Here is a 12684-nt window from a genome sequence, read left to right as displayed (position 1 = left end):
ATCACATGAAAAACGTATGAATTACATCAAACAACAGACATTATATAAACATTTTAACAATAGCAAATACACCACATTTCCTTATGATTGATTCAATGCAATATAAAAATTCGATAAATATATTTTGCATATCATCTGTTAAAAAAAAAAAACCTCATTAACCATTAACACTTTGATACTCAAATAACTGTGTTTGCATTCATTTTTAACTGAACTTAACGTCAATTCCCCAAATCCAATTACTCATATCAATTATTACAGAAAACACAAAACAAAGAATACTTTACAATACAAATACACAAACTAATAAATTATTTCTTATTGCACAAGCACCGTATGATATAAATTCATGAGGGTGAGTATACTACTCATAAGATACCTGTACATTTAATGGCAAAATGCGATCTCTATCTTACACTATAGAGGGTGATCACTGGTGGGTAACAAAAGTGGGAAATCAGTAGGACTAATAATGCACCAGTATGTTGTATTGGCGTAATGGTGTGTATGAGAAAGAAAAAAAAATAACAGAAAAAGCAAGTGATAATGCCAAAAAGGGAAAGAGGGGGAGGGAGTGCAAGTGAGGTATTGAAAGAGAGAGTGTGAATACCAAACTCTGATCACCTGTGTTTTTGTTATGATGTAATGTTTACAGCATACCCAATCTGTAAATCTACATATCATACCACAAAACCTCATCTCACAATAACCATATGTCACCTATTTCCCCCATATAAACACCTATTTCATAATCCCTACTATCTCCTCCACAGTACAACTCCATGTACAATCCAATCCCATAACTGCGAAACACATTATGTCTCAACATAATACCACTATCTAATTCACATAAAAACATCAAACTGTAAAGGCATAAATTCATAAAATGAGCATTAACGTGAACATATACTGGCAATAAGATATTGATAAGAACTAAACAAAAAAAAAATAGCATTAGCAAACAACATTAGCATTGAGTTAGCATTGATGGTTCAATACTGGAGGAGGTTGACAACTTCAAGTATCTTGGGGTGAGAATGCAGCAAAATGGTGATAACAGCAGGGAAATTAAAAGCCGACTAGCTATGGGTTTGAAGGCATTGAATGCCATGAGGAAACTGTGGCAAGGACAAGACAAGGAGACAAAACTCAGAGTTCTCAGAGCCTGCATTTTCCCAATTGCAACCTACGCATCCGAAGCTTGGGTTCTACGGAAGGCAGATGAGAAAAGAATTTGTGCATTTGAAAATAAATGTGATCACAGAATTTTGAGAGTCCCGTGAGTGGAACGACGAACAAATGAAGACATCAGAAAGGTACTCAATGTACCGAGTGACTGGCTACTGAAGTATGTAAAGAAACAGAAGCTGGGATATTTTGGGCATATTATGAGACACAGTGGGATGAAAAAGAGAGTCCTTATGGTCCAATTTCCTGGAAAGCGTAGTAGAGGAAGACCCAAATAGGATGGGACAGAACGGTGAGGGAGACATTTGGTTCTATGGAGAAAGCAACTAGAATGGCTCAAAACAGATGTTTGTATCATGCTGCCGTGTGGGAAGCTACGCTCTGACAAGAGTATGCTGCAACGACGACGACGACGAACAAACAACATAATAATTACATCATAAACAACAAATTATTCAATCATACACCGTGCATATTCAACAATCTCGTGAGGTATGGGACACAGCTGTTTCGATAGCGGTCAGTTTTACACTTTGGTTCAAAACACAGTCGATTGTTTCTTAGACTCCTCGATAGATTTGCAGGCAAAAACCATTGATTTGACATATTTGATTTGAAAACCTTCCGGGCAAACTCTAGACACAGGTACTGACGTCTTTCCGCAAGTGACTGAAGTCCTGCGAGTTCTAATGCTTGGGAATAAGAGAGATAATTATACGACAGAATTATTCGGAGTGAACGTTTTTGTACTTTCTCTATTTTATTTCATTGAGACTGAGTTAAAGCACTGTGCCAGACAGGGCAGGCATATTCAAGCAAAGGTCGAACAAAAATTGCATAAACAGTTAACAAATCTTTCCTTGCAACATTAAAGGTCTTGAGAGTTCGCAACATAAACAAACGTTGATTGGCTCGGGAAACCATAGAGGCTACTTGAGAATCCCATTTTAAATCATCCTGGACAACAACACCAAGAATTTTTATGTGTTTCACATTACTGAGTTTTTGGCCACACAAAGAAACATTTGGTTCGGGAACATGTACTTTTGAGAAAGAAATTTGGAGTACAGAACATTTCTTCGGATTCAATTTGACATAATTGTCATCACACCAATTTTCGAGGATTTGTAGAGAATCCAGCAAATCCCTACTAATTTCGGTCGGAGCCTTGTGGCTGTCGGCAACTGACATATCATCTACATATTTCCATCGCATAACAGGTTGGTCGCGGAGGGCGTCATCAACAAGTGATAAAAAAATCAACGGTCCCAACCGCGTTCCTTGTGGCACACCTGCTTTCATACGTTGCCAAGATGAGAGCGTCCCTTGGTAACGTACACAGCTCATGCGATTTGTCAAAAAGTCGCATATCCACGGGATGATAGACGGACGGGCGCCAAGGGAGACAAGTTTTTGAACAGCAATAGTATGATTAACCCGATCAAAACCTTTTGAAAAGTCCGTGCAAACTACCGTTGAAACATTGCGGGGCACTTCAGCGTTTTTGACGAGGTAATTGATAAGATCTACCATGTAGTGGACTGTTGAAAGAGAGGGACGACTGCCGTATTGTTTCATGTCTAAATTTCCGTTGATATCAGCGAGGAGGGCCTTTGATATGAAGAATTCGGACACCTTCGCGAAATGGTCAGTTAGTGAGATGGGTCGTAAATTCTCAATGCTACGGGATCCTGGTACTTTGGGGATGGGGGCTATAACGGCATTTTTCCACTGCACAGGGACAACATCAGCATGGTAAGACGCGTTGAGAATTTTACACAGCGGCTCGGCAAATTCAACTGCAAACTCTCTGATTATACGAGCAGAAATTCCATCTGGCCCGCTTGCTTTCCCTACTTTTAATTTCAAAAGCTGTTTACACACTTCCCAAGGTTGAACGGTGATGGGCGGTGTGGGGGAAGGCAAGAACGATGGCAATGCTTTGGTGTTGATTTCAGGGATGTCTATATTAACATTTACAAAGAAATCATTTATTGCAGCGGCAACACCCTCAATATCAGTAGATTCAACTCCCTCAGCTTCGACACTGAAAACTGAAGCGTTTCTATTTCCAGTCATGATCTTTAAATTCTGGTACCAACGGGATGGGTTCTCTTTCTTCAGTTTTCTTACTCGCTCAACATAAAATTTTTCCTTTTGAGCTTTTATTGCACGTTGCACTTTATTTCGGAGAGCTTTCCACCTAACACTTTCGCCGCGAATGAAAGCTGCTTGCCTTTGATGAATCAGAGCTTTGATATATGGAGTTATCCATGGTCTATCAGAAGAGTGTAGTTTTATTGTTTTGGTGGGGAAAAAATAATCAATCCTTTCACTTAGAGTACTGTAGAACGCGTCACACATGGACTGGACATTTTGTGTCTCCGAAATTTCTGGCCAATCATGTTGTACGACCCACTGACCAAAGCGCCGAATATCCGAGTCTCTCATTGGCCTAACCATGCGCTTCCGAAATCGAGAGTTATGCGCGATATGAGCGGGTTCTTTGGGAAGCCATAGCACTGTCCGGTGGTCCGAGGAACCGATTGGTGAAGATATCTGAGGTTCATTATAAAACATTCGGACATTGGTGATAATCTTATCCAAAATGGCTCCTTGTCTTGTTGGTTTATTCACCACCTGAAACATTTCGCTGCCCTCGCAGATCGGTACAGTGTTTAGATGGTTTAAATCGCCCAGTAAAACTATTCCAGCGTACACATGTCTGGTCTTAATCAAATCAATGGATGTAGTAAGGTAATCAATCAGTTCTTCTTCATGTTGATTTGCGGGCGGGGAATATACAGCTGCAATAAATAGAGAACTGACAGCGCGGGGCAAGCGGTTCGGTCTAAGATGAATCCAGAGCACCTCATGATGATTTGGGTCTGGGAGAAATTCAGGGACAGTAGGATTGAGGTCCGGTTTAGCGTATACCGCTACTCCTCCACCTTTACGTTCTTGACGTGATTTAGTGAAAACTCGGTAACCATTCACTGCATAACTCGACTCAGGTTGGTCTTTAGTAAACCATGTCTCCGTAACGACGCTTATGTCAACATCAAAATCGCGAATCAAAACGGATAATTCATCTAGTTTATTATTCAAAGAACGTGCATTACACAGATGAAATGAGGGAAGCACAACGGAACTTTTCTCTGTTCTTATTGGAAGAAGAGCAGATTTCCTCGGGGGAGAAAACACTTTGCTTTCGTGACGTTGGTGAGAAGCAGTGACAGATATAGGTCGCCGAATATGGCGACCCCCTCGGCGACCGCGATGTTTTTGTATGCCAAGATGCTTGATTCTGGCTTTCACATCTCCAGGTACGAGTAATGCAACGTTTGTTTGATTACGTAATGCGTGCAGTTCAGATGCGGTGTATTGTGTGAGAACCGCACTTGACTTTGGCTTTGGAATATCACACGGAGGTACCGGTATCAAGCGGGTCTTTTGCAAGGTGAACGGCCGAAGCGTGGCGCACGAGAATATCAATGCATGGACATACAGAACCACAGCAAGCTCGAACAGAAACGTCAACATTTTCACCTCCATAGTCACAAAATGAACTCAATATTCAAACTGCAATACGAACCAACAGCGTCCTTGGAATATGTTTCCTCGGATTCCAACGTAAAAGACACACAACACTGACGTATACACTGACAAATGACAAAAAAGGAGGACAGCTTCCCTCGACTGGCGCAGCTAGGACAGCGCCATTGCCAATTGCAATTACTCATACAACTCGTCATGCAATAGGTAAAAACGTACTTTGTCTCGAAAAAAAAAAGGTATTCTACAGTTCACTAATACCATCGATATCAACCGAAAATAGCATCGTCCCTTCATGTCAAGTCCAAGTGACCACCTGATCTCTCCTCAATGGAAATTGATATTGGAGAACTTTGACTGTCCCTCTATTTTCCTTAAGATATTTCAGCGCCTTCCCGTCGCCACAGTATCAATGATAATTTGGCCAGATACTACTGTGTATGAGTCCAATAAAAAATTATAATAATACTGAATCAAATTAATGTTGTCGATTTCTTTCAGGTCCATCTCTCTTTCTTGGTTTAATTAAATGTAATTGGACCGTCAACCGAAAATGCCCGTGACAACAGATTATTGCCAATGCGTTTGCAAGAGATTTGAATAGACGACTAAAGAGATTTCTATTGCACAAGAATGTGCAAAAAAGTAAGGCAGAAAAGTGATTCGTCTGTACAACTGAACGGAAGTGAAATAAAATAAAGTACTCTACCTTGTTGTTTTCCTATATCTTCAGGCCCTGATGCAGCCGTGCCTACCAGCGATGTTATCATTTCAGCGGAGGAGGGCGTCACGTCATTGGTGTTGAGTGTCGCTAGTTCATTTGGTGACGTCACATCACGACCATCAGCGCCCGCCGACGCGGCGCCTGGTTGCGTTGTTACCAGGTTTTGAGTGCTTGCTGTGGTGTACATTTGGGATCTGAGCGTTTCAGGAGCCTGCGGGGTTTCATCTGCAACAAGAGTGAAATGATAACATGTTTGAACAGAATGAAATAGATGCCTCCAAAGTGATTCCTAAGACAAAGAAAGGGGGCTCTATAAAATTGAAGGAGAGTAAAATATCAAAACATTATCCACCTTGTTCGTCTCCTGTCGTATCATCTTCTGGCTCTGACATTGCCCGAGTAGTTACGAGTGATGGTACTGTTTGAGCGGAGAAGGATGTATCGACATTGGTGCTAAATATCGCTGGTTTTGTTTGTGACGTCACATCACGGGCATCAGCCCCCGACGACGCGGTGTCTGCTCGCGTTGTTACCAGGTTTTGAGTGTTTGCTGTGGCCGTGTGCATCCGGGTTGTGTGTTTTTTAGGAGCCGGTGAGGAATTATCTGCAACGAGAGTAAAATGGGAGTAATTCACAAAATTTACATGCTATGCTTCTCTTGTAAATTCCTCTTTTCCATATAGAGTTACAAAACTGTATTGTATTGCATCGTTTATTTATTTTAAAACATTTTGATATTATCCCTTCGTTGAAACATATGTGAATTTAAGTTCCATAAAATATTATGTACTTATGTAAGCGATATGTATTGATTTGTATTACTTTATGTGGAAATGAAATCACTTGAATTGAATAACATGAATGAACAGAGTACAACAGATTCCCCTTTGAAACTGGGGCCTAATTGTGACCCTACACCTCAAAACAAACAAAAAGTCGCCAGATATGAATTTTTAGTTAAGGCCATATTCTGAAAGAGCAGACTTTAAGCTTTAAAATGATGTATAACTCAAATCAAATGGACTCTCCTGACCTATCTAAATATTGGAAAATAAGCACAAACTCAGGAAAAGTGTGAACTGAGAAAAGAGGCTCTGAAGTACAGTGTCTATTCAAGCGCTTAATCTTTACCAAACCGTGCTGGCTGTGCGATGAATGGGACAAAAAACAGGAAGTAAACCACCAGAGTAACAAGAATGAAGGGATTATCAGATTAAACTGAAAATAGGCATGCCTTATTAACACATTCTGTCCATAATTAACGCCAACTTTCAAAGCAGTAGCACTATCCTTTCAAAAGTTATTAGAGTTGAAAGTGAAGAGTGTGGACAAGGTTTTTCAGAAATGAAAAAGGGATTCTAAAGACACACCTAATCACACTATTCTACCAAAAATGTTCGAGATAAACCGCTAAAAAATACACTTTCCTGCCCGTTTTATGATACCAAATTTTAGCATAATGTAAAAGAAGACCCGCTCTTTCAGAAAATATGAAAAAGTCAAGTTCGGCTAGGTTGACCCATTTCACGTATTTTCAGTCCTCACGCAAAATCAGTGTGTAAGACTTTATGTTCGTTTTGAGGTGCACGGTCACAATTTGTCCAGGCCAGACATTTCTATACACAAGCAATGCTGCTGTTACAAAACTTCCTCAGAAATCACGCGGTCATAATGATTTGTTGAAAGCGCAATGATACAGTGCCAAGCACATGATTAGGCCTACATAATAATAGCGATGAATTAAGTGAAATATAAAGTCAAAATTTCCACACACCTTTTGTCTTATGCGGTAGTTAGAGTAACGAGCCTTATGACTGTTGAGGGTGTAGGAACGGGGTCATCACGCGACCTAACACATATGAATCATACACCCCACGTACTCGACGCACAAAAAAAGTCCATGAGTCACACAGGCCACGAGCTTGACACTAGGCAGAAAAGGCCAACCAGCTTGAAACTATAGGCCTTATAGGCAAATAAGGCCCGTGAGCTCGACACTAGGCAAATAAGGCCCATGAGACCGACACTATAGGCAAGAAAGCAGATGAGCCGACACTACGTACATAAAACCCTGTGATGTGATTTCGGTCTCGTGGGCCTATTTTGATTGATGTCTAGCTCATGGGCCTTGTTTACTCACAGGCCTGAATTCACGAAGGTGGTACAAATGAAACCATGGTTTAAACCATGGACAAAAACCATGGAGCGCCAAGTGTCGCACGGAATATTACGTTACGAAATTGGTCATTTCGTCGACAAAATGACAGTTTCGTTAACGAAATTATCATTTCGTGGACGAAATGTTCATTAGTGACAAAATGTTTGTCATTTCGTCACAAAATAATCATTTCATCGACGAAGTGACTGATTTCGTAACGAAATATTCCGTGCGACACTTGGCGCTCCATGTTTTTTTGTCCATCATGGTTTAAACCATGGTTTCATTAATTGTACCACCTTCGTGAATTCGGGCAATAGTGTCTATCTCGCGGGCTGTATGACTCTTGGGTTGTATAACTCATGGGTTGTATAACTCGTGGATGTTGAGCTCGTGAGTGTACCCGTGGGAACACCGTTATTTATTTATTCTGTAGTGGAGGTATAGCCTCGAATTTCTTTTTTAATTACTGCTTCTAAAGCTATTTCATGTCTTGTTTTATATAAACAGATAAATGGCTGTTGCATTACCGGGAAAGTAATCAAAAGACAAAGGGCACAACGACATAATCATGTTTACAAATCATCGTGGATGCACAACAAAGAATAAATCAAAGAAAAAGGATATGAAATGCATTATTTTCGTGATAATTCTCGACTTTTTTATTCCTATACTAGCAAGCTGGAAATTTCTCATGATCATCGCCGTTCATAGGTAATGGTTGAAATATGTTTGAAATGGTTAGTCATGAAGTTTCGATGCCAACTCAGCACCTGAAATTCAAAATATTTCACATTTTCAAGTCCCCGAAACCTCATCCACAGCGTCATGATTGATGCAGAGATCGTTATCTCCGTTTAAGACTGTAAACGGAGTCTACAGTCTTAATGTAAACGGACTACTGTAAACGGACTACTGTAAACGAAGTCTACAAGGTGAAGAAAAGAAAGTTCGGAATAGTGGAACTTGTCAATCACGTTAATTCGGAATATGAAAATGCATTGAGCATAAGAACAATATTTCCAATAGGCATCATTTTCTGTGATAGCTTCAAGAGACATTTCAGAGAGCTGTCAGACAAAATAATGTGTTATAGAGGTTTTGGACACAAAGACATACACTCGCATGCACAGACACACTTAAAAAGAAAACACCGTGTAATGTATTGGTTGCAATCACTCATCTACTTCATTTTTTTTTTTTTCGTAATCCGAATGATATCCACATGGTCGATGTCTTACAGGTGCTGTTGATACAATGTCAATAGTGACAATAATAGACATAGATTACATACGGTATTTACATTAAAAAAAAAAGTCAATACCGTCCGCTCCAACGCTATGGCAGATGTAACCGGTCACTGTTTCTTCGCACACACGGTTTTCACATGGTTCCTTCAGGCAATCTACATCATTTTGGGAAATTAATAAAAAGATAGGAATATTGATTAAATCAGTATTTATCAATGAGATGTTCAATGGGTTAAAATAAATGATTGATCACCGAATCTGACAACGACGACATCATGAAATTCTGGAACTGGAATGCGACGCAGAATAGTTTAACCACGAAAAAAAAAAATGGATATGACGTGACGTCAGACCTCGGTACATTTTTTCTTAACCAATGTTTTGACAACATTTTTTTTTCTTTTCTCTTTACGATGATGAGATATCTAGCTCTCACTATCTCACAAAAGTGACTAGCCAAAGCTACGAAGCTGAGCCGGCGGTGAGCATCTGCGCCGGACTTGCACTGGCGTTTACTTTGTCCACTCACTGTGCACTATGCAATATCACAGTGACCTTCCAAATGAGCAAACGTGTGATGGTAAGTTGATACAATTACGTTTTTATATCACGATTGTTATTATCACATTCATCATTTTTATCAATATCTAGGGTATTTTTTTTTCTCTCTTGCAGGATGTTAATCAAATATGCTATACCCTCTTTTTGAGGTGGCACCAGCTGAAATTATGGATTAAGAAGTGACTTGTCTGGCATAGCACTATTTTATGAGGTTCGCATTAAGCCCCCTCTGTTGACAGTGCTATGTCAGTCACCGAAGTTCTCTCAGAAAGTAGCGCTATCATGCCAGTCACCTCAGAAACCATGATTAAACTGGAATCTCTCATTACATGGTATACCATTATTGATTATTAACCAGCGTTTGGACTTGTTAGAGGCCCTTAAAAACGCACTGGAAAGGCAGTGCTGATATTCCAATGTTTTCATTGTATAAGACAGTGGCAGGATTGGGGGATTCTTTGTAATTTATGCAGTATCACGCAAACTATGCAGATGACATCGGCAGTTTACATAATCATAGGAAGTAGGCCCTAAGCAATTCACCTGGAACACGGCATATTCTGTACCCGGAAGGAGTGCCGTCATGTCCACGTCTTTTGCAAGTCGATAAGCCGACACTCTGGGGTACTACCTTCGGGATTAGCTGCACTTCTGCGCCGTTCAAAATCTGTGTCTCACAGCGCACAGACATCGGTAGCACATAGTTCAAGTTGTAACCGTCTCTGCACGATGAGGCCGCTGTTACATTATGACGTCCAGCATCCGTCAAAATAGCAGGAATGCCACAAAATGTTATGAAATTATTATTATGAGAAGGAAGTGTGTCATAGGTCTGTTGACACTTCCAAATCTGACATTAACATCACGACTTACTATAATTATCAATAATTTTGCAATGTAGTGTTTGTTTTTCCATCTACAAAATATTACCGGGGGGGGGGGGGGGGGTAGTATATGAGTTAAAGATGATTAGGAATAAGCTTTATCGTAACCAAAGGTAAATACCCGGTGCTCAGCCTAAAATCATGTTGTATTATCATCAAGGCAGTTCCCTGAATAGTTTAGCGCCACCTATTGCGCTCGCGCAATGGAAGTGCAGAAATGATTTTCAGGCGAATCCGTTTCTCTGGACACCGTGAGCAGACGATCATGGGCCGTTGTAAAACTGCAATTCAAAAATCAGACGTTGTTTTGTGGTAATGGTGTTCTCAGTGTTTCGCGTTTTACAGCGGCAAATGTCATATTTTGGTGGGCGTTTTGTGTGCACCAGACAGTTGTCGGACATTGTTAAAATTGGGCACTCCGGTGAGCGATAGTAAAATCGAGACTTCTGTTCTCATTGGTGATGCTGTCCTCAGCCTTAAAGGGACTGTACAGTTCTGGTTGAGGTGAGGATTCAGGTTTATAACATTTCTTTGGTGAGATAATGAGAAACGTCTTATGAAATATGAAAGAGCATGTAATTTCAAGGATTCAATGTTTATTTGATGAAAATTGGTCTTGAAATGACTGAGATATCCAAAAAGTGACCCTAATGAAATTGACAGGCCACAACTTTTATTAGGATATCTTTGTTTTACAATGTCTTTTGATATCTCAGTCATTTCAACACCGATCTTCATCAAATAAGCCTCAACCAGTACTGTACAGTCCCTTTAAGTCTTTTAAAGCACTAAAGGTCATGTCTTGTGAAAACACATGAACCTTTAACATTTAAGCCCGAGTTTGATTCTGCCAAGTTTTGCATGGAACATCTTAAACAGATTTACTATTCATATATCACACGATGATATCTAAGCAGATGGACAGAAACAATAAATGACAATTATTTTGTAGAAGAAACAAGACCAATAATTTTGTGGGCTTACAATGACCTTCTATTCCCTACAGCCTTACATTGTAGGGCCTACTACCCGGAGTGGTATAGGCCCACAAATTGCTGTTAAATGGACGGACAGCTGTGGCATTTACTACTAATAAACATGATCATAACAAAATGATAATTGAACAAGGTATACTCTCACGTCTACATCCCTTATTAGACATTTCTATGGAAATTTTCGGACTTGATAATAGGTGTAGTAAAACTCGCAGGCATGTCCCCAGTGGCCCCAATTGCGACTGGTCGTAAAGCTGAAATGGCGCGCGATAAGAGGCGTGAGGAGCGTGGAGATGCCAGCTACAGGTGATCGGTTAGCGATACTTACACGCCTTGGCAGTGACTGTAATATGCAGACAGACCGCTATGAGCTCGCTGATTCGCAGCCATTGGTATGAATCCATCTGCGACGAAGAGAGAGGGAGGTGGGGGGGGGGGGGGGAGGGAGGAGAGGGAGGGGGGTGCAGGGGAGGAAGAGATGAAAGAAAATACATGTCTCTTTCTCTCTCTCTGTGATGATGAGTCTAATTAGGAAATTGCAACATCATCACACCAAGAGGTCAGATCAATGCTAACAATGAGCAATTTCAGTAATGATGATGATGAATTTCGATGAAGACCTCAAACACGCTATTTCTGCAAACCCAACGTAATTCTTCGAACTATAATAGCCCTAATTAGGTTAACTAGATCCAGCCATGTGAGAAATATTGTGATATAATTTAGCTTTTGCGTTAAATTGCCTTTTCAATTCCCATATACTCCCAAGATTCGTACATGATTATAAAATTGTCTCATAACTCCATGTCAAGCCGTTTTCGTTTTTCTTTACATCATTGTCGAAGATTAACCTTAGTCCTTTCTTCCGATTTTTTTTTCTCGAATTGTATGTTTTCTTGTTGTTAAAAAACTTCAAAATAAAAAGTGCAGTCTTGACAGGTTAAGATTATTCTTAAATATTCTGTATTAACTACGATAACATGTGTTAATTCCTCTTTATTTCTATATTTAGATAAGTGATTGACTGGGGGGGGGGGGGGGGAGTTAACCCTGCTAGAAAGAACACAGTGTCCCACAATGTCAAGCACAACGTGAAACACACTGTGAACACATTGTGAATACATTGTGAAATCTCTTCACACTGTTAAATTCGAGCGTTTTAACAGTGTGAATACATTGTGAATCATTAATTCACAGTGTGAAACAGAACATTACTATGTGAATACCCTGTGGAAAACCACACCACAGTGTGAAATCATCTCCACGCTCTTAAATTCGAGCGTTTTCACAAAGTCAACTATGTGAACACAGTGTGAACACACTGTGGGGCACTGTGTTCTTTCCAGCAGGGAGGCATCAAACAAAACAA

The sequence above is a fragment of the Diadema setosum genome, chromosome 16 (assembly GCF_964275005.1).
Source record: "Diadema setosum chromosome 16, eeDiaSeto1, whole genome shotgun sequence".
NCBI lineage: Eukaryota > Metazoa > Echinodermata > Echinoidea > Diadematoida > Diadematidae > Diadema > Diadema setosum.
Note: the sequence above shows the minus strand (reverse complement) of the source record.